Genomic DNA, 24,575 nt, shown 5'->3' with positions numbered 1-24,575 from the left:
GTGTTTCTTTGGCTCTAGTCTTGGTTTTGCTTGTTTAACACCCATTTCACGTACCTTGTATCTGACATCACTTTCTCGTTTTGTATCAATCAACCTTAACTGTATCTCTTCCCGTATTTTGATCTCATCAAGCAACTGGAGATAGTAAGGATATCTTTCCCAATCAGCCTTTACTGCATAACCTTTCTCACCAATATGTAAACAATCATTGAAGAGACATCTACCAGAATCACCTAATAACATTTGCCTGATCTTAGGGAACATCCAAGCTAGTGAATATTTTGTAACTTTTAGGAGACTAGGCTGGTTGAATCCAGGTGTGTCAGTATGATAACCTCCAGTGGCAGTGGAAGCAATGTTACATTCCGTGTGGTGTGCTTTCCACGACCACTTTTCGTAGAAATGTCTCCAATACGCAATTCTTCAAACCACTTACTACCTTGCCCCCCTGATTTGTAGTCATCATGTCAACCGCTGTGAAACCTATTTTCTTTTGGATGTTGACTCAACCTTTATACTATGCTTGAAAAGAATAGACTTATAGTTGAATTTGCACAAGCCATCTTACAGTCATTATCACATCTTCCTCTAGATAAGGGAGGAACTTGTTCTGAAATATAGATCTTTTGCAACTTAACTAACCTCTAGCGAACATAGATGGGCTGAATCATCATTTTTTAAAGCTTATCCATTCTTCATGGGCTTCTCCACTCTTAGTTTCCTGTTAGATACTTGCATCAAAGCTTGAGCATGCTTACTATTGTGCCACCTACTTCACATACAACCAAATCTAATGAAAACATTCCCATACTTTCTGTTCACATCCAACTTAATGTGGGCCCACGACAAGGCTTCATCAAAACTTCAACATTATTGCTTAAATGGAAACCGAAAATTTGGGTTCCGTCATGCTGCATGCTTGATTTTAAATAACCATTTGGAGAATACAACTGACTTATTTTTGGTCTAGGAACAATATCCCAAACATCATTTTAAAGGATAGAGTTGTATTCTTTTGTCATGGCGTCCTTCCAAGTTTGCTACTTAATAGCTTTTTCTACATTTTAGGGTTTAGAACTTGAGAGTTCACTCATAAGTGCAGTATAGCTAGAAAACACGTTTGGAATTTTTCTTTCTCTTATAGATCCTAAAGGAGTTGTAGTGTTTTCAAATTCTTCAATTATCTTTCTGGCCCATAAGGGTCTTTTCTTATTTTCTCTAGATACATCTATTCTGCCATAGGTTCTAAAAATTTATTCTTCTATTTGATTCTCCCTCTGAGGCTTAGGAGATGGGTCCTCTTGGGGTTCTTCATCATTTGACTCATTTTCATCTTTTGATCTTGTAAATACAGTATCTTCATCAAATATTACATCTCGTCTCAATTCAATGTGTCTTTGGCCAAGGATATAGATGCGATATGCTTTAGAAGTTTCATTGTATCCTAAAAGGATTCCTCTTTTCTTAGAAGGTTCTAGTTTAGTCCCTTTCTCTTCAGGTATATGAATGTAGATATGGCACCCAAATATTCTCAGATGACTAAGGTTAGATTTCTTTCCTGAAAAGGCTTCTTTAGGGGTTTTATGATCAAGTTGAGAGCGAGCACATCTATTTTGAATGTATACAACAATGTTGGAGGCTTTACCCCATAGGTAGGTTTCTAGGTTTTGATCATGTATCATTGCTTTAGCGGCTTCAACTATTGTTCTATTTTTCCTTTCTGCTACCCCATTTTGTTGGGGTTTCTAAGGAATTGACAATTCCCTCTTGTTCCCAACATTTTTACAAAAGTTATGTAAGATATCTGATGTATATTCCCTCCCATTATTTGTTCTTAGGGTTTTAATTTTCTTTCCTAATATGTTTTCACCATAGCTTTAAATTCTTTAAACTTTATGAGAATCTCTTTTGATTCTTTACATTTTAGGAATTAAATCCATGTCTTTGTGGACTATTCATCAACAAAGATAATGTAGTACAAGTATCCTCCTTAGGAGGGGATAGACATTGGTCCACATAAACCAGAATGAACAAGCTCTAATACATCTTTGGATTTGCCTTAAATGATGTGGAAGGTGGTTTTAATATTCTTTCCTAAAGCACAACCATTACAAGTTCCTTCATAATTATGGTTGAGTGTAGCTACTCCTGCTACCATCTTTTCTAAACAAGGTAAACCTCAAAAATGGAAATGCCCTAATCTCCTATGCCAAATTTCATTATCTTTGATAGATTCATGTATTAGAGCTGCAAGTGAACATATGTTTAGTTTGTATAGGCATCCATGTCTTGTTCCAATTTTATGAGCTTTTTTAATGTTTGAGTTCTTAGGCCAGGCTAAGACTTTTCCTTCCATAAATGTGACTTTGTATCCTTCATCTTCAAGTGCCGATATTGTGACCAAATTTCTCTTTATGCTAGGTATGTATAGAACTTCAGTAAGTTCAAGTGTGATTCCAGATTTAAGATTGAAAGTACATGTGCAAATTCCTTTTATTGGATAGCTAGTATCGTCTCCAATAGTTACTTCATCGTCACAGCCTTCTTTAATAAAATCTAATTGTTCTTTGAAACTAGTAATGTGTCGGGATGGTCCACTGTCAATTACCCAAGTATTTGATCTATTTGAGACTTCATTGGATAGAGCGGAATAGAAAGCACATTTCTCTGAATCTGTAGTAGATTTGTTGGCTTTGGCGAAGGACACTTTATGTTTTAATCTATCAGGGCATTTTGTTGTAATGTGGCTATAGTTGTCACATCTAAAGCATTGCATTTTAGAATATTCTATATGTGATGCGGGAGCATCCTAAGTGTAAGGGCAATCTTGCATCACCCAAAAATATTTCTGGTTCTGATTTCACACATGGATGTTCATCATAGTTACTTCAACTTGCAAGTGGAGCTGCATTGTCATACTATAAGTATTGCAAAAGTTATTGAGGTTTTTGTTTTTGAAAATTTTGCACTCAATTTTTAAGGCCTTAGAGATTCCAAAGCGAGGTCAAACTGTGGCAAACGACAATTACGTGAGCAAGAGCTGCCATTTCCGAGAAGTACTTATAGTTGCAAATCGAAGCTACGATTTGAAAGTTATGGCCTCCGGAAGTTGGGCTACTTAAAAATATAGTTTGAGCCGACCTTATGTAATAAATATGAAAATAATAATTATTTGGGGGTCAGCTGGCCTCAAGGGTTAGGGCTAAATGTCTAGAGCCTTCCCTAGGTGGTGGAAAATTGGTTATATAAGAAAGGCACGGAGGTTGTTTAAGGTAGTTCTAGGTGGTAGTTTGTGGCTCCATATTATGAAGAAAGTGCCAATGTGGCTTTGCATATTGCATTTGTAAAAATCTATAATTCTATATTTGTGAAGATAATAAAAAGCCCATTTCTGTTCTTGCGAAAATTCTATCATTCTATATTTCTGTTGTGTGTTTGTGGTATCAAGGGGAGCAACCTTCATTAATATGCTTTCTTTTTCCTTTGAATTTTGGTTTCTTCTTCCATTTATCAACTTGAGTTGTAAGAATTTGAATATCATTTTTAGTAGAAGTAACACTAGTTCCATGAGATATTAACATGTGATCTTCTTGTATACAGTCAGCTTTAAGTCGATCTAATCTAGGAAGCTTGGCTTGAGAACATACTCCTTGTCTAAAAATTTTCCATGATGTTGGAAGTCCTTTTAGAACTATCATGGTTAATTCTTTGTCATCAAAGATGTGACCAATTGTAGCAAGTTGGTTTCTAAGCTCTATTATTCTCATAAAATATGAAGAGATGGACTCTCCTTTATTCATCTTTATGTTGGAGAGTTGGTCTTTTATGGTGAGAATTCTACAGGTGTTATTTATCTCAAACATCTCTTCAAGTGCTTTGAACATGTCATATGCTGAGTCTAGTTTTGTACTGATGGGTAGTATGTGATCCTTAACTCCGTCTACATGTAACTTCATGGCTTTAGTGTTATCTTTTTCCCATTTACTTAGTTCATCATTCTCCTTGGGTTGAGAAGATGGTTGCTCATATTTTTCGATAATTTGTTTTAGATTGTGCTTTTTTAAGGTTAACATTATTTATAATTTCCATTCTACTAAATTTGAGTCACCTTCGAGTCTATCATCGTCTCATTCCATTCACCTTTTTGGTAGCTATAGGATCTAAGAATTTATGAGAGTATTGATTTAATAAATCTGATTTGGATCATCCCTCAAACATGCTCTGATATCTACATAAATCAACGATTGTACTTGAACTCTTCCTTACTGATTTATGTGGACCAATGTTAGTACCCTCCCTAGGAGGATACTTGTATTATATCATCTTTGTCGATGATTATTCTAGGAAAACCCAGATCTATTTCCTGAAACTAAAAGAGTTAAAGGGGTCCCATAGATTTGTTGGAGACAACACGACACCACCTTCCCTTTCCTGGGGCAATGGCATTAGCCTAAGTTCTATCTAAATTCAAAGAGTTCAAAGGCTTAGTCGAAAATCAAATTGGGAAGAAAATTAAAATCCTAAGATCTGAAAATGGAGGAGAATATATTTATGAAAACTTCAAAGAATTCTGCATGTCTGTTGGCATTAAGAGGGAGTATATAGTACCTTATAATCCTCAACTGAATGTAGTAGCCAAAAGAAAGAACCAAACCATTATTGAAGTAGCTAAGGCCATGATGCACGATCAAAATCTGCACATAACATTATGGGCTGAAGCCTCTAATATTGCAGTATACATTCAAAACATATGCTCTCATTCATTTTTTGAAAATGTAATACTTGAAGAAGTATTCTTAGGAATCACTATATATATTCATATACCTAAAAAGAAAAGCACTAAATTGGAGCCCTTGGGAAAGAAAGACATATTTGCTGGCTACAATGAATCATCCAAAGCTTATAGAGTATACATTCCAGGGTCAAGAACAATTGAAATCAATAGAGATGTTAAGTTTGAAGAAGATTTGCATATAAACAATCTAAAAGTATAGAAGAATCAAATGATGACCTCATCCCAAAATTAGATGAAAGTTCTATGATTGAGAGGGAGAGTTGTACAGAAGAAAATGGACCCACAGCCCCTAACCCTAAGTATGACTCTAATCCACTCAACAAGGAAAGACCATTATGGGCAAGGAGAATGATAAAAGAAAATAATATGGCTCCTAATGAAATTTTTAAAGAAAATAAGAAAATGAAAAGTCACTCATGTTATGTCACTCATATAAATGAGTCCACTCAATCAGAGTCCTTAGATGTTGAAGAAGCCTTGAAATCTCAAGCCTAGAAAGATGCCATGATTGGGGAATATCAATCCATATTAAAGAAAGATGTTTGGGTTATTGTACCAAGACCCAAAGACAAATCCAATGTTTCCTCAAAATGGCTATTTAAAATTAAACAGGCACCTGATGGTAGTATTAAAAAACATAAAGATAGATTTGTGGCCAGAGGATTCTCCCAAAATGTTGGAATTGATTATGAAGAAACAGTTGCTCCTATTGCCTGCTATGCATCTGTCAGAACCATCATTGAAATTGCTGCATCCAAAGGATGAAAGATACATCAGATGGATGTAAAGACAACATTCCTAAATGTTGTCATTGACGACGAAGTATGCCTAGAACAATTAGAAGGATTTGTTATCCATGACAGGAATACACATGTATGTAAACTAAAGAAAGCTCTTTATGACCTTAAACAAACACTTAGGGCATGGTATTATTACGATAATAGATAATAGTCTATTATTAGTTGATTGTAATATATTGTATATATTTAGTTAGCTATAGCTTTTTTAGCTTTCTTTCAGCTACAATAGAATGTTTCTATTCTTTACGAGCGTTTCCTAAGGAAACATTGTTCCATTCTTTTGTATATAATGACCTCTCGGTCGCTGTTAATAACAAGAAAATATTTTCCAATTACTTTGTAATATGGTATCAGAGGGTGGTTGAATTTTTTTTGAAAATAATAATTTCTTAATTGAAATTTTTGGATCATTATTTTTGAAATTATTCCTCACATACTTGCTTCAAAAATACCTAGTTTTTGGCTGGGTTTTTTAAAAACAAGTGCCTGAAAAATCGTGTTTGTTTTGTAGCTGGGAAAAGGAAAATCTCTTCTGCAACTTGCATTTTTTTCGTTGGAAAATCGCTTTTCTTGGGTCTAGATCCCTGACTTCCAAATTGTCCTCAGACATCCCCGGTTTCCAGAGTTCTGTTTGCAAATTCGCGTTTGCTATTGTTGAGGCTTGTTCTTTTGGCGACATCCATTGACGTGTTTCTCTTGAGGTCACGCGTTTGCTAAAATCATGATTTTAGGGTGAAGAATATGTTCTTTTTGTGTCCATTCTTCATCGTTTGTGCTGTCCCAGCAAAAATGTCTTTATTCATAATACAAAACCGGTCATTCTCTGGCTGCAAACTCCATTTTATTTGCAATTTTCCTTCTCCATGGCTGCCGACTAGGGTTTTCTTCGAAACCCTAATTTTTGAGCTCGGGAATTTTTTTTGATTCTAGATTCTTTGTGGGTTTTTCAAGAACTCAACTAGGTTGTCATTAGATTTTTCTGGATGCCTTGATTCTTGTGTCTCAATTTTTGAGCTAGCGGATTCAAAAAATGACAACATTTTCCTATTGGGGTTTTCAAGCTCTCTTTTGGGTCACTCTCCAAATTTTTTGGGTCTTCCATTTTTTTGCCTCCAAGAATGTGCCTTCTCTGATTTTCATGTTTTTTCATTGAAAAATGTGCCATGGCATCTTTGACGAACATTCTACTTAAGCACAACTCCAAATTCAATGGTCAAAATTATGGCACTAGGAAGTAGCGGATCATAGTAAATTTTGAATATCGGAACACCAATCAACTTGTTCTGGGTGTTGCGAAGCGTCCAACTGCTACTAGTACTGATAAGGATACTTGGGATTTGAATAAGTGAGAGGCGGTGATGCTTCTCAAATTATCCGTTGTTGATGATCAACTCTCTCAGATTCTATCCAACAAGACTGCTGTCGAGATCTGGACACATCTCAAAGGTCTTTATGAGACTTCTGATAAAGGCAAAGCTTTCTTTTTGAAGAACACTATATTTTCTATTGTCATGGATGAGCCAACCTCACTCCAGGCACACCTGAATAAGATTCAGGAGATCCATGATCAGTTGCTTGCCATCAATCGCAAGATGGAGGAAGAGGACATTGTGGTTATCACTCTTCAGTGTTTACCTAAGTTCTATGAGCATTTTATCGAAACTCTCAACATCACGTCTTCTGGTGTTGATCTTAAGTTCATTGATCTTTGCACACTTTTGCTTCAGCAAGATCGGTGGAAACAACAGTTTGATAGCAGCTCCACCTCCACCTCCATAGAGTAAGTCTTCGCTGCTAAATCCTTTCAGAAGGATAAAGGCAAGATTCAACAGAAGTCATTTGCTCCAGCATCGGATGGTTCCCAGAAGAAGAACATTCAATGCAACTACTGCCACAAGTTTAGGCACATGAAGGTTGAATGTTGAAGATGCTTAGCCACACAATCTAAGCAATCAAGGTTTGCAGCCCAAAGCGAACAGTACAGAGGGCACAGAGTAGATAAAATTTGCCTTTTATGCCCATATGGCTAAAAGGCTTGCAGATCATGTGAAGTCATTTGCCTGGTACATTGATTCAGGTGCCTCTCGTCACTTCACCCATCGTAGAGACTAGTTCATTGACTACCAACCTTATAGAGATTTTGTTATTTTTGGTGGCGGAGAAGAGTGCACTATTGTCGGCAAAGGCAACATTCAGACTCAATCTCCTAGGAGGAATCTCATTTTCCTTGATGTTTACTATGTTCCAGGGATGGAACTAAATCTACTCTCAGTCAGTTAGTTACTGCGACATTCTCTACACTTGGATGTCACCTTCAGTTCACATCGGGCGACTCAGTTTATTGTTATAGTGGGTCTTGAGGATCATTGTCTTTTCCGACTAACTGATTCTGGTGATTCTCGGGACTTGGCTATGGCTGCTTGGCGGTCTTCTGTTAGCACACTTTGGCATTGGCGATATGGGCACTTGAATGTTCATTATCTCTCTTAGCTTGCTTGGGATGGGCTTATTCTTATATTGCTAGAGATTCAGACTCAACAGCTTGGAGTTTGTGATGCATGCCAGGTTGGGAAGCAACATTGTACACCTTTCACAAGTGGCGATTCATGGCCAGCTTCTCAGGTACTTCAGCTTGTTCATACCGATATTTGCGGCCCTATGGCCACTCCTTTTGTTCTTAGGTCTAGGTATTTATTTGTTGTTTGTTGATGATTTCAATAGAAAAATGCAAGTGCATTTCCTTAAAAAAAATTCAGATGCATTTCTTGTATTTCAAAAGTCTAAACCTTTAGTTGAAAGAGTCTGGGAAATCTATTATTACTCTTAGATTAGACAATGGGGGGGAATTTCGTTCGAATGTTTTCTCTAGCTTCTTGGATACTCATGACATCAAACGCTAGTTAAACAACACTCCCACACACCACAACAAAACAATGTAGTTGAATGATGAAACAAAAAAATCATCGAGATGGCTCGATTCATGCTCAAACACAGACGTCTGAAGAAGTTTTGGGCAGAAGAAGTCAACACTGTAGTTTATCTTTTGAACCGGTCACCCACAATGGTAGTCAAAGGTAAAACTCCGGAAGAGGCTTGGTCAGGTCACAAGCGCAAAATCAGTCACGTTAAGGTTTTTGGCTTCCTTGCTTTTGTTTGGATCCTTGATGCATCACACACCAAGTTGGATGCCAAGAGTCAGAAACTCATGCTTGCTAGATACAGTAGTCCACACAAAGCCCACCGCTTGATCGATGTTGAGACATCTTGTCTCATCTACAGTTGTGATGTAGTTTTTGATGAGCATCTTGGACCTTTCATGCCTGTTTCTCCTATTCCTGATTCAACAGACCAGCTTATGAAGGCTCATGATTTGGGAGTTAGGCTTCCATTAGGTCCACTTGATGGGAGGGCTCTAGAAGCTCCTGTAGCTCCAATTATACCAGTGATCCCTGTATGGACACCTCTAGCTTCTCCTGCAGGATCACCTCGATTTGTTGATGCTTCACTTGAGTTTGATCCAAATTCTTCTGATGAGGAACTTGATCACCAAGCATCTCCTGATACTAATGTTGGTCATTCTCCTCTTTGGCCTAAGTGGTGGGCTAAGACACTTGTTGATCTTCGTGATGATGAGCTCATTGATGGGAGAACTGTTTGAAAAAAGAGCAAACCTACAGATTCTGTCAACTTTGCTTTAATGACCAACATTCACAGCGTATTTGAACCTCAAATATATTCTGAAGCTAAAGGAATTCCAGAATGGGAATAGGCCATGACATCTAAACACCAGAGCTTGCTGAAGAATACCTCCTAGGTCCTTTTTGATCTTCCATTAGGTAAGAAACCCATTGGCTGTGAATGGGTTTACAAAATCAAATACAAATTGGATAGTAGTTTGGATAAGTACAACGCTCGTTTAGTTGCGAAGGGCTTTTCTTAGCGTCAGGGCATTGATTATGAGGAGGCCTTTGCTCCTATTGCAAAAATGAGTACCATAAGATTACTCCTAGCCATGACATCACAGTTTGGCTAGAAGGTCCATCAGATGGACATCAAGAGTGCTTTCTTGAATGGTGATCTCCATGAAGAGGTCTACATGACATAGCCTCCTAGTTTCAAGGTTGCTGGTAAAGACCATCAGCTTCTCAGATTGGCAAAAACTCTCTATGGCTTGAAGCAGGCTCCTTAGGCATGGTACATAAAAATTGATAAGTACCTCAGTGATCAAGGCTTCCGGAGGAGTTCTTTAGACTCAAATTTGTACATCAAGACCACTAACAATGACATCATCCTTTTGGTTATTTATGTGGATGATTTGATCATCACTGGCAGTTCAACATCTTTGATTGAGGGAATCAAACATGATTTATTGTAGTCTTTTGATATGACTGACCTTGGGCTTATGCATTATTGCCTAGGTGTTGAGGTTTGGCAACAGTCTTCTGGTATATTCATCTCTCAGTCTAAATATGCCAAGGATTTGTTAGACAAATTTCGTATGCAGGATTGCAAGCCTGCATATACACCTATGGAGAAAGGTCTCAAGTTATTTACAAAGTCTAATTCTACTTTCGTTAATGATACTACATAGAGGCAACTAGTAGGCAGCCTCATCTACCTCTATGCTACTAGGCCTGATATCAACTTTGCAGTCAGCTATATCTCACGTTTTATAACTAAGGCTGATTATTGGATGACTGCAAAGCGTGTGCTTTGTTATGTGAAGGGCACTTCAGGTTATGGACTTCTGTACTCTTGAAGCTCTCATCCTAAACTTAATGGGTTCACAGATTTAGATTGGGCAAGCTCTATTGATGATAAAAAGTCAATTTCTGGATATGTGTTTAGTTTGGGATCCGATGCAGTCACATGGACCAGTAAGAAGCAGCAGGCAATTTCTCTTTCTTCTACATAGGCTGAATATAGAGGGACTGTTAAGGTAGGATGTGAAGCTGTTTGGCTTTGTCGGATGCTTGGGGATATGTAGATGTCACTGGCAGGACCGACTACTCTGTTTGTTGATAATGAAGGCGTTATCAAGTTAGCTCGAAATTCAGTCTTCCATGAACGAACCAAGCATGTGGATGTTCATTGTCACTACATATGATAGGTGGTTGAAGACAGGACAAAAGATTTGCAGTACGTTCCTACCACAGGTCAGATTGCAGACATTCTCACCAAGCCTCTTGGTCCTGATAAGTTTGTCAAATTCCAAGGACAACTTGGTGTTATAGATAGATTAACCATTAAAGGAGGGTATTATGATAATAGATAATCGTCTATTATTAGTTAATGGTAATTTATTGTATATATTTAGTTAGCTTTAGTTGGTTGTAGCTTTTTTAGCTTTCTTTTAGCTAGAATAGAATGTTTCTATTTTTTACAATCGTTTCTTAAGGAAACATCATTCCATTCTTTTGTATATAATGACCTCTCGATCTTTGTTAATAACAAGCAAATATTTTCCAATTACTTCATGATAGGTATGAGAGAATAGGCAGACACCTTATCAAACTAGGGTACTCAAGAAATGAAGTTGATCCTAATATATATTTCAAAGAATCAAAGGGTGACATACTAATACTTGTTCTCTATGTTGATGATCTTCTAATAATAGATGAAGATCACCTTATAGCTAAATGAAAACAAGATCTTACATCTGAATCTAAAATGAAAGATTTAGGTCTCTTACACTACTTTTTGGGATTAGAAGTATGTCAAAAAGAAGACTATATCTTCCTGAACCAAGGCAAGTATACTATTAACATGCTAAACAAATTTGGCATAATGAATTGTAAATCATTGTCCACACCAATGGAGACAAATCTTCATAAGCTAAAAAATGAAGCATCTGAATATGAAGTCACGGATCCTACATACTACAGACAGATAATTAGATCTCTAATGTACTTGGTGAATACTCGACCTGATATTTGTTATGCTACAAATACATTAAGTCAATTTACGTGTAAACCTAAGAGGATTCATCTTATAGCAGCCAATTACATATTGAGATACACACGAGGCACTATTGGACTTGGTCTAAAATATGACCATGTTGAGCTACAACTTCAAGGATATTCAGATTCAAACAGGGCCGACAGTTCTATCGATCGAAAGAGCACTATAGGATGTTGTTTTAGTCTTCAATTTGCTATTGTATCTTGTTTTAGTAGGAAGCAATCTGCAGTTGCTCAGAGTTCTACTAAAGCAGAATACATAACAACATCTAAGGGAGCTCGAGAAGTAGCGTGGTTACAAAAGTTATTGGTTGAACTATTTGGGAAGCCCTTGAATCCCACAATAATACATTGTGATAATCATAGGTGCATTAAACTCTCTATAAGTCCAGTCTTCTATAACAAGTCCAAGCACATAGAAATTCCCTATCATTATATCATAGATGTGGTGGACATAAATGTTATCAAGTTGGTATATATCAGCACTGAAGAGCAGACAACCAATATATTTACCAAACCTCTTGCGAAATTAAAGTTGGAATATTTCAGAGGTAAATTTGGTATGGTTAAGATGTAAATGTAAACTCTCTAGGCTAAATCTCAATTTTGTTTATATATATATGTATATATATTAATTGTTGTTATTAATGTTGTGCACATGTGTATTATTCATAGTTACACTGCCCTGGGGGAGGGGGGATGGAGAAACAGGGGGAAAAGTTTCCAGGATAGGGGGACAAAGGGGCCTTAATTTGGGGATGGTGGTAGGGGATGGAAGGAGTTGTATATTCTAAACATATGGTAGTTAAAGTGCTAGTTATGAAAAGATGTATAGCAATATAAGATATAAAGATGTAAAAGAGTAAATACTTGAACATTGCATTGAATTGGAACATCGAACAATGAACACAAATAGTCAACACTGGGACGTCTCCCCATCCGCGACGGAGGTGGCGATCTCTGGTGGTGCCACTGGGGACGGGAGAATGGAGTCTTCAAGTCCTCGATGCATCCTCGTCTCCGGGATGTGGGGCAAAAAGGGGGGGGATGCATCCCTGTGTTACTATGGTATTATTTTATGAAAGGTGACAATCTTTCTTTTGGATGTAAGGTCTCTATTGTAAGGTGACAATCTTAACAATAGATTGACCTGTTATCATATGACTTTATTAAGTTGTTGCCCTGGAATGCGCCGATAATTATGATAACAAAAGCATCATGATTGACTTCATTAAGTTGTCCCAGAATGAGCTGGAATTCATGATGCTACTTGTGTTGTTTATTTCTTGAGTTCTTGATCCATTGTCATGATAGATTACATTAACTTGCTGTCCTAGACTATGCCGGAAATCATGACCATATGTAAATCATGGTAGACTACATAGTCCAGAAGTGAGTCGTAGTTCATCATTCTTGTTACCTGAGATCAAGGGTGACTATCTGATAGACTATGTTTTAACTTTTGTCCTAGAATGTGTTGGAAATCAAATAATCTATATTCTTAATGGGATAGAATTGTGGATAAGCATTTTGATGCTAACTCCATATGAGTTATTGAGATTGTTAAATTGATTATATTCTCCCTTGCTAAGAGGGAGTGTTAGAATTATAGCATCGGTCAAATTGATGCTCTCAATTAATCACAATATGACTATAAGAAAATCATATTATACATACATTTACACACATAGACACACAGACATACATTCACATACATATAATATGTTATACTCAGTGTTCATGCTTTATCATACATTAATGATGAATCTGATTTACTATTCTGTTTGCACTCTATGCTCTCTATCATGCACAATCTGCAGTTGTATTGAGAAGGCACCGATGGTGACTTAGTAATGTAATTGGGCCTTATATTGCCGTGAGACTTGTGACATACTATTGTCATCGTAACAAAGTGATTATGTTTGTTAACTAATGTTAAGGGGCATCACCATGTAAGGTCATGCCCTTCCATTTTCATGTTCTTTCACCAACATATATATGGTGGGAAAATAAATCAGAAAGGACATCAATTAAAGCAGCAATCTCCTATCTGCATTTGTTCTGTACATACGTATATATTCAACAACAAATCTCCTTCAGCCAATACTATATCATTCTGAATACTCACAATATTCAGAAATAGAATATAAGTGACATAAATAAATCTGTAAAGGTATTCTCATCAACCTGCAGATTGAAGAAGAAGAATCCGTTAGTATATACAAATTGAATTGAATCTAGAACAAGTCTATCTCTATCTACAATCTCATATTCCTTAACAGTTTCTTGTTAGCTGCAATTCCCATTAAATTATTGTATTAGCAATTGTTATGCTTAGTTATCTATCAATGAAAAAAAGGCAGCCTCTGTTGTGACTTGCAAGTATTTAGATAACATTACATGAACTATCCATTATTGTTAAAAGTTCCAAAAAAAAACCATATATTCTCAAAAACACAAAAAAATACAAAACTTTCCAAAACAAATCAAAGCTCAGTTAGACTCAGGTTGGATTGAAGTTAAACTAGCAGGGTTCATTACAAATAACAGCCAATTGGCGAAGAAAACTGGACGGTCCAATTCCTGGGGCTCTAGTTGTGCAAATGTTGCTCCAATTGCAAAGTTTGTTTCTACATTTACATCAACAGTAATCACCCAGCAAAAAAGAGAAGAAAAAGACATCCATAGCAAGAGAAGTGTGAGTTCTATTGTCTTGCATTTTGTCACCACAAAATGTAGGTAACAGTACAAAACTTTTTCAACATAGTTTCACATTTTTTTGAGATTAGTTCATTATTTAATTGGCTAACATTGATCAATCAATCGACCCCAATTCCTATAATGAATATTTTTACTGAAGGTTTTTGTCAAGTCCTTTCCGTTTTTCTTTTTATTAAGCCTATGTTTGATTGTTGAAGCCTTCAATGTCATTTTTCGCATTTTTGAGTGTTTGTTTGTTTGCTTTTGGTCAATCCCTTGCTTTTGGTTTTCCCTTTGATTCGGTATATCTTAGGGCTTAATCGGACTTGGCAATCAAAAGATATGATCATTTAAGTGCCCAAAAGGTCGACTCTCCAGAAGCAATTGCATATTTAAAATATCATATCATATTTTAATGTTGACATTCATTTTTTGAAAAATATAACATAATTTCACTTTATGTTATGTTATTAAGTTACTTCATCACTTAAAGTGACTGTAGAGCACTTTATGTTGTACTTTCATGTTGAGTTGCTTTTTAATTTTTCACTTAAGTGACTTTATTAACTATAGAGTTTGAATTATTTTTGAGTTACTTTATGTTTTATTTCAAACATCTAGGTTAAATGTTGCTTTTTGAATAATATTTGCTCACGATATTTTTTTTTGATAGGTAATATTTGTATTATATTGATAAAGAGAGATACATTGTTATGGTATGGCTAGAAGCCTTTCAGCCTATGCTACCCTTTCCTTGCCCATACATATGCCTTTAGACAAACAAAATTCAGAGTATTAACACTCTGACAAAGATAACCCACTCAGCCCAAACATTGTACCAGTCGAACAAACAAAAAGGAGCCACCACCATCATTGTCGTCTGCTATTTCTTAAACCACTGTGCCACTTCCTCATGAGCAAAAGTTGGAGTTTAGTGGTCATCCATCACTGAAATTCTCCCTTGATGACGCTTTCCACTGCCCTTCCCCTCATTGCCTATCAAAGATGCATCAACCCAAACACCCTGTGTTGTGGCCGCACCCCCCTTAAGGTGGCATTTCTTCGCAATCTGGTGGCAAATTTGTTGTCTAGGTGTAAGCGTGCTCTTCCTTGGCGTGGGCTTCATAAAGCCTCGTTCATGCCCCTTCGGCACCCAAACGTGCTCAGTCAGGAATTCCACTATCAATTTCCACCCTTGTTCTGCTTTGGGGATGTGAACACCTTGCGGAGTTGAGGAAAGCCACACCACTGGTGGTTGAATAGAAGAGTCCCCTCCACCAATTAGCCGCCAAGGCTCAGAACCCATCTCAATTCCAACACTCATAACAACTCTCTCAATTATATCCTCTAACCCTAGAAGCCACTGCCTTTCTACACATGCAGCCACCACTTGGCAGACCTCTTCTTTCAATTCCCCCACCATCAACGTAAGCGCAACAAACCAATGATGCCACATCCAAATCATATCTCCTCTTCCAAAATGCCTCCAAATATTCTAGCCCTAGCATCTGCTGAATGCCCTTCAAAAAGATCAGGTCGTCAAAAAGAAAAATATGTTTTAGATGCCGAGTGGAAATTTGGCCTTCATAGGTCTGAATTTGAGAGTCCGAGCCGAGAGCAAAGTTCGCCTCCATTTTTGTCTCAGTGAAAAAACAAATGAGCTTGCCCTGCCTTCAACATGAATATATCTGCCTCGGAATTCTCTGGAACGAAGTACCATAGCGAGCCAACACTCCATTTGACATACATGAGGGATACATCGGTAGCAAGGAAATCTCTACTTATTGTGAAATGATTAATATCATGTGAAGTCGGACTCATAATGCCTTTCCCTTAAAACTTCCAGTTTTAATTATCTTGAGTGAATTTTGTGTCTAAAGGTCGAACAACAGTGCTCTCTTTATTCAAATCCAAGGTGACGAAAGTCATCAAAATTTTTATTTTGTGGACCCAATGTTGAATTGGCACCTAAATTGGCTAGCAAATCCACCACTCTGTTTGCTTCCCGAAATGAATGTGGAACCTTAAAATCATTGAAAATTGGAAGCAATTCCTTGATTTACTGTATATTTTGATCCAGGTATCATGCCTCCATCTTTCCTCTCTTAATGCCATTTATGATGATCTCCGAATCACCTTCCATATGTATTGGTTTACAGCCAATTCTTGATCCCAAGCCTAGAGCCTCCTTGGCTGCCGAACATTTTGCAGTATTGTTTGTTCCATCCTACAAGCATTTGGCTGCGAATGTGAGTATGTTGCCCTTATGGTCTCTTGCCATGCACCCACATCTTGAAACACCTCTTTTTCCTCTGGCCACCCTGTCAAAATTAATTTTAATCCAACCATCCTTTGGAGGTGTTCATAACGCCTTTGCCCTTTTAGAAGTTGGATTAACCCCAACAAGCTCATGAACAGGCTGTTTTGCTCACAATATATTAATTATACAGTTTGAATGTTATTTTTGACCCAATTAAGTGATATTTCCTCAAAAATCAATTAAAATATGTGCTTAATTGATCACTTAAGTTGTGCAAAAAAACTTTCATCCCATTTAAATGTTTACATGCAATTGTCTTGAGAGAGTACGATTTGCACTAGAAAGGCAATTTCAAAATACTTAAAACAATTAAAAGCCAACTTTTTAGAACATGTAATAGAACTCCAAGAGTGCGATTTGCATGAAAATGGTCTTTACATGTTAAATTGTTACATGTAAATGCATTTAGAGTCCACAATTTTTCCTTCCAAGGCCAAAATTGTTCAATGCATATTTTAAAAATATTTAATGGAGGATGGAGAGTGCAATTTGCATACTTATTCATATCACATGGTTTTAAAAATATGTAATGGACCCTGGAGAGTCCAATTTGCATTGTTTGTTATATGTGTGCATTTTAAAACATGTAATAACACATGGAGAATGCGATTTCCCTTCTTTCCAAAGAATGCATCTATTTTAAAACATGTAAAGGCCCCAATAGAGTGTGATTTGCCTCTTGACTCCATTTACATGCTTGCAAAAGGGCCTGGAGAGTGCGATTTGTCTTCTTGACCTTCAAATACATGCATTTTGAATATGCAAACTCTCTGATAGAATGCGTTTTTGAATCTTGATACATTTAAATGCTTTTCAAGACCATGATTTTGATTCTTGAGGCCAAAAGCGACTCATAATAATGCAAAAAGAGGGCACATTTTTGCCAAAAAATGCCCAGATTTCTTCTTTCCAACCCACAAAATTCATCAAGGGGCTTTTTTGAGATTTGATGCATATAAATGCATTTGGAGATTACGTTTTTACCATTCTTTATCCAAAAATGTTTCATATTCTTGCATTTGGAAACTATGTTTTTCCCAAAAACATCCAAATACATGGTGATTTCTAAAAATGTTTTGCATTTGAGGGATTGAGATCACGTTTTTGGGCATTTACATACAAAAAACGCCTCATGCATTGATCATTCAAAGCCATCATTTGCAAGTATTGAAAACATCAAGGGAGTTGTTGGAATTTTGAAATTGGAGGAGAAACATTCTTTTAAACCTATCAATCCTCCACATCTAGCTCTTTTATCTCCAAGTAAGTTGAAGTTTTCAAGTCTTCAATACTTTGTTGCATATTTTGGATTATCGTAGTACACTTGTTCAAAGATATGCCATGGATTTTGCAAATTTCCTTTAAATAAGATGAAAGCTTCTATTATCAAATACTCTGAATTTCTCCAAATTCCAATTTCAAAATCGCATATAGGAGAGCTGTAGTAACCCTTGTCCCGGCTATAACTGAACAAATTTATTTTGCCAACATCCACTTCCTTACCTTATCAGAAGATTGTCATTTTAACAAGCATTTGGCAAGCAACGTTAGCTATTACTGTATATCATGCTAAATACTTGAGCAATTAATAAGGTATGCAACCAGCTACTAAATCAGATCTTAATGTGTTTTGCATGAGCGAATTGTTAAAGTTTTCAACTAAAATTCTGAATTCCATCATTACCTATCCAAACTGTAATATAAATGAAATTTATTTGCATACTGATATTATAGAGTCAACCATACCTTTCAAACTAGATGACATAGATGGAAATTACATTCAATAAATTAACTTGTCTTAATCACAGTTGGAACCTGGTGATTTTGCTGACCATGACATTCAAAAATTGCAAGTAATGCTCCAGTGATCGCAAATCATTCCCTACAACACTCACGATGGGCAAATAAACATGTCTTCTACTTGCAGCTCATAACAGTAACAGATTTAGTAGCCACGATAGCCAAACATGATACATGTATGGCCCACAAACTGATCACAACCTTCCTTAGCTGGTGCATAGACTTCTAGTAGGTGACGTGGCTTCTTAATGCAAATTGCAGACCTCCTATATTGGAACACAGGCCCTTGTGACTGTACACAGACCTCTTCACAAGCAAGAACAACCTTGAAAAATTCAACCGCTGCCATAGACTGAATCAGCAACCTCTTAAAAACATATACAAATTCAGAATAACAGATATATGCAAAACACTGCCTCCTTCAAATGAAATGCTGCTTCTTAGTTTGCATTCAACAGCTCTCAGTTTCACAATGCGGCTCCCTTCAATGGTGTAACAATCAATAGCAGCTTCACCCCTCCAATCTCTCTTTAGACTTCGTACAATCCTCCCTTCACGTGCACCTCTTTAGACACAGATTAGATAGTAGGAAGAATCCGACTAATTGCTATACAACAACAACAATACTTTAGAATTGGTTCTTAGAATTTCACCAACCCTCAGGCAGTTATTTAATAAAGAGGATATGATTATCAAACTTATTCTCCTTAGCTACAGTAAATACAGTAGGAGATCTTGGCCAATTGTATACTTGAGCACAATTGCCAAGAACTACTCAGACTTAACCCTTATACTTCAGCAAAGACACACAATTTAGACTCAGGAAAAGCCACAAAGGCAACACAAGCAAATATATATTCAAGTGTGCTTTTCTCAACAAATGGGCTTGTATTTATAACCTTCAAATTCCTTTTTGTTGCCAAAATTTAACTTCACTCAAGAAGCTTCACAACACAACATTAATTAGAAGCTTCCTTTAAATTCTCTCACTTGACTTGTCTTAACTAATTAATAAGTGACACTTTCCAATGATAACTCAACTCTCAACTTGAGTGCAATTATAAAGTTAAATTATAACTTTATAATAAGCCATCTAATAATAATCTGGCCACTAAAAATATAATAACTCGCAAAATACTCATTCAAATATGCCATCTGAAATAGGAGTCATACCTTTTATATCTCCATGTGACCAATTGCACTTTTCCAAAATAGAAAGGGTCCATCTCGATCAACACCAACTTACCACAAATAGTAAGTACACAAAACCAAGCCCAAACGAAGTCCGATCTGAGCCAAACGGAGACCAACTTGTAGCTTATTTAAATGTGGAGAAGATAAGACCCTCCCAAGCCAAGCCACTGCCATGGAAGACCCTCTATCCACAAAAATTAGCCTACAAGGATCACAATAATAAGCTAATCCCCGAAACTCCAATGTTGGGAAAAATGGGGACATTACAGTCCTCCCTCCCCGAGATTGCTTGTCCTCAAGCAATCCGGCAATACAGTGAACTCCAACCTCCACTTTGATCCCAAATGAAGAAGTGCATGACATCTCTGTAGACACTAAACCAGCTGCAACCTAGCATCATCAGGACCAACCACATGTCCTGCAGCCTCACACCCAAAACTTGTGCAAATGATGTAGAAGTTAGAATGTCACTAGAAGGCAACTCCATAGAAGATCTATCCATCCTCTTCTCCTTGTATCCACCCACATAATATAAATTGGACGGGAATCCTGATCATCGCCAATAATCGTTGAAAAAGATGTAGCTATAGGCGAACCATATACACTCATGCCAACTGTATCAACAATAGGTGTAGCCACATCAAAATATGTGAACATAGGAACTATACTAACTGCCGCAACAGAAAAATGAACCAAATCTGTTGATTATGAAAACTCATAATCATCATGTTCGCCATCATTAGAAAACACATCAACAACATGCATATCGCTAAATTCCTCCATAGATGGCTCAATCGGCGCAGAAGTAGCCACCAATGCAGATATGATTGTATCATCGCATGCTTCTATTCCCACTATCATCACATCACCATCAAACGCATAATCCTGGGAACTCGTGCCAACAACTACATCATCCGATTGTTTTACAATACCCTGTATCTCAAATTCTCCATCCCTAGGTAGAGAAGTATTTCTTCTGCGAGTATAATATCTAGTTGGAATGAATCTCCTGTCACCATCTATGTCACTATACTAATCACAAAATTAATCTGATAATCTCAGAAGTAAACACTGACCAAAATAATAATTGAGCCCAATTGTTGCAGGCTAGCAGAAAATTGCTTTGATACCACTGTAATAACCCTTGTCTTGACTATAACTGAACAAAATTATTTTGCCAACATCCACTTCCTTACCTTATAAGAAGATTGTCATTTTAACAAAGATTTGGGAAGCAACGCTAGCTATCACTATATATCATGCTAAATACTTGAGCAATTAATAAGGTATGCAACCAGCTACTCACTAAATCAGATCTTTATGTGTTTTGCATGAGTGAATTGTTAAACTTTTCAACTAAAATTCTGAATTCCTTCATTGCCTATCCAAACTGTAGTATAAATGAAATTTATTTGCATATTGATATTTCAGAGTCAACTATACCATTCAAACTATATGACATAGATTGAAATTACATTTAATAAATTAACTTGTCTTAATCACAGTTGGAACCTACTGATTTTGCTGACCATGACATTCAAAAATTGCAAGTAATGCTCCAGTGATTGTAGATCATTCCCTACAACACTCACGATGGGCATAATAACACGTCTTCTGCTTGCAGCTCATAATAGTAATAGATTTAGTAGCCATGATAGCCAAACATGATGCATGTATGGCCCACAAAACTGATCACAACCTTCCTTAGCTGGTGCGTATACTTCCAGCAGGTGACATGGCTTCTTAATGCAAATTGCAGACCTTCTATATTGGAACACAAGCCCTTGTGACTGTACACAGACCTCTTCACAAGCAAGAACAACCTTGAAAATGTTCAACTGCTGCCATAGACTGAATCGGTAGCCTCTTAAAAACATATACAAATTCAGAATAACGGATATATGCAAAATGCTAACTCCTTCAAATGAAATGCTGCCTCCCAGTTTGCATTCAGCAGCTCTCAATTTCACAAAATGGATCCCTTCAATGGTGTAACAATCAATAGCAGCTTCATCCCTCCAATCGCTCTTCAGACGTCGTACAATCCTCCCTTCACGTGCACCTCTTTAGACACAGATCAGATAATAGGAAGAATCCGACTAATTGCTATACAACAACAACAATACTTCAGAATTGGTTCTCACAATTTCACCAACCCTCAGCCAGTTATTTAATAAAGAGGATATGATAATCAAACTTATTCTCCTTAGCTATAGTAAATATAGTAGGAGATGTTGGCCAATTGTATACTTCAGCACAATTGCCAAGAGCTTCTCAAACTTAGCCCTTATACTTCAGCAAGGGCACACAATTCAAACTCAGGAAAAGCCACAAAGGCAACAAGAGAAAATATATATTCAAGCGTGTTTTTCTCAACAAATGGGCTTGTAGTTATAACCTCCAAATCCCTTTTGTTGTCAAAATGTAACTTCACTCAAGAAGCTTCACCACACAACTTTAATTAGAAGCTTCCTTTAGATTCTCTCACTTGCCTTGGCTTAACTAATTAATAAATGACACTTTCCAATGATAACTCTACTCTCAACTTAAGTGAAATTATAAAGTTAAATTACAACTTTATAATAAGCCATTTAATAATAATTTGGCCACTAAAAATATAATAATTTCCAAAATAGTCATTATTTAAATATGTCGTCTGAAATAGGAGTCATACCTATTATTTCTCCACATGACTAAATGCACTTTCCAAAAATAGAAAGGGTCCATCTCAATCAATACCAACTTACCACAAATAGTAAGTACACAAAACTAAGCCCAAATGAAGTCTGATCTAAGCCAAATAAAGACCAACTTGTATCTCATGGAAGATGTTTTTATCTTCATGTTGCAGTGCACTCTTCAATCAAGATATGTTAGAACTTTAAAGAATAGAGACATCTCGTCAACAAGACATGCTTTGATTCTCAGGAAGCAATTATTCATTTGATCTCCATTTTCCTAATTGCTATTCGAGAACTTGAGTTTGTGTGGGAATGCACTGAGCACTTTGCTTCAAAAAAAAGAGAAAAAAGAGAGAGTTAAAGGTGCTGATGGAAAAGTTGTTAGAGGTTTACATACAAACACCATCGAGAAGGTTTTAAAAGTGTTAGAGATTCTAGAATGTGCCAATCTACAAAGGAGAATTCACGACAACTTGAATGAGAAAAAGCTTAATCACATCAAGTTTTCAAATGACAATGAACAATTCATCAAAGATAGTTAGAGGCTATCAAAAGACACAACACCATCATTATCAAGCTGACTGCAGTGGCACGAAATACATGAACTCCCGATCTTGTGATCATCTGAGATTGCATCATCAAATATAAGGCCTTTTCCGGCAATCTATAGGATTGATTCATTCATAATCAATAGTCTCAACATTTGCTTCAATTGTTTTTCATGTTGTAGTATGAGAGGATGAATTACATGAGATTTTAATACATGTAATTTGATTGCATGTCCTTTAGATATGTAATCCAATAATTCTGCTTTCCTAGTTAGACTGGGTCAAAGTTGGTTGAGTTGCCTCCACTTTTTCCTCCTTTTTCTCACTTCTTTTCCTATATAAGTAGTGTCCCTCTTATTGCAAAAATAATCTTTTGTTGTATGGAAGGAAGCTTTGCCAAACTTGTGCAAGCGTAACTTTGATTGTGTGGTACCAATTTGGGAGAAAAGTGAATAAAGGAAGCAATTGGATTTGAAGCTTGACTAGAAGAAATTGTGATAGCGCAAATTAGAAGTTTTGACTGTAATTTGTGCCTATTGTCTTTGATTCATGTTATTATTATGTGTTTAATCGTAGATCATAGTGAGTTAAGAAGCAATCGGAGTTGGAGCTTTGACTAGGAGTAGTTGTGGTAATGTATAGACTAGAAGCTTTGACTGTAGCTTACGTTACCATCTAAAATTCATGAAAAATAGTTAGAATTTTCCTACTTCTGGAAGTCATTGTACCCCAATTGTAGAGGTTTTTCTTATAGAATAGATTAAAACTACAAATAAGTTATAGAATAGAAATCATCTATTTATGGAAGTCTTTGCACGCCAATGGTAGTAATTTTTCTTATAAATTAGTTAAACAAGATTTATAGCCAAACCGGTATGCTTTCAATCAGCCTTTGAGTTGGTATTGGTTTATCAGTAATACAGTATTACTATTTTCAGCTACTAAACAGAAGTGTACTTAGAGATTTAATCTTGCCCATTACACGCTCCGTAGGTAAGTGGATTCTTTCCTGAAAGCTAAGAGGAAAGAATATTCGTAAATTTCTTAACTTCTTGCTTACCTTGTGTTGATTCAAAGAACGGTGAGGAGTGGGAGTCTTCCCTTTAAGGTAGGAGAGACTTTGTTTGATAAACTGTGGCTGGTCTACCTATTTGGCAACTAGATTTTAACGAAACTGTCAATTGCAAAATATCCACCCAACAAGTTCCAATAATACATACAAAGCTGAAATAGTGATGAAATTGAACCTTTAAGGGAATCCTAGTTGACAAGTCAGTATGTGGACTCCACAATTGGCAGCAAAATTGACCCAATAAAAAGATGACAGAATGTTAATCATTAAATTAATCATTGTTTTTGGGTGAGTAAGATTGTTTGTGGGCTTGGATGATCCCATATTGAAGTGGCATGTATTTGATAGCTATTGTAAGCATTCACTTTCAACTTTCAAGAAAAGATATATCTCATCTTGAGTAGGAAGTCTTTATAAGCCTTGTGTTGTTGCTTGAAAACTAAAATACACTTAATTTCCTGTGTTTCCAATGAGCATCCAAAATCTAGATGTTTAACTTGTGTTGCTCCCTTCTAATTTGAAGAAAATGTTTATCCTTGCATAATATACAATTTTTTGTTCTAATGAAAGGTACAAATTAAAATGCTGATAGTTTGACAGATAAATCATTTAAGAGGGACAAGATTGCTCCTCTATAATAGGAAAAAGGGAAAAGACACAAGCAGAATACTTTTCATCCTATAGTTTGGTACATAGATAGCTTAT

General features: G+C 36.5%; 1 protein-coding gene across 1 annotated transcript in view; it reads left to right on the top strand.

The window, feature by feature from the left end:
* LOC149542938 (Peroxisomal membrane 22 kDa (Mpv17/PMP22) family protein) overlaps positions 1–24,575 on the top strand; it is a 92,621-nt gene that overhangs the window by 35,773 nt on the left and 32,273 nt on the right. The gene's annotated exons all lie outside the window — the stretch shown is intronic.

The sequence above is a fragment of the Cupressus sempervirens genome, chromosome 8 (genome assembly GCF_028749045.1).
Source record: "Cupressus sempervirens isolate cs-2001-9-10 chromosome 8, ASM2874904v1, whole genome shotgun sequence".
In the NCBI taxonomy this organism is placed as follows: Eukaryota; Viridiplantae; Streptophyta; class Pinopsida; order Cupressales; family Cupressaceae; genus Cupressus; species Cupressus sempervirens.
The sequence above is the reverse complement of the archived record's forward strand: the minus strand, read 5'-3'. Positions and strand labels throughout refer to the sequence as shown.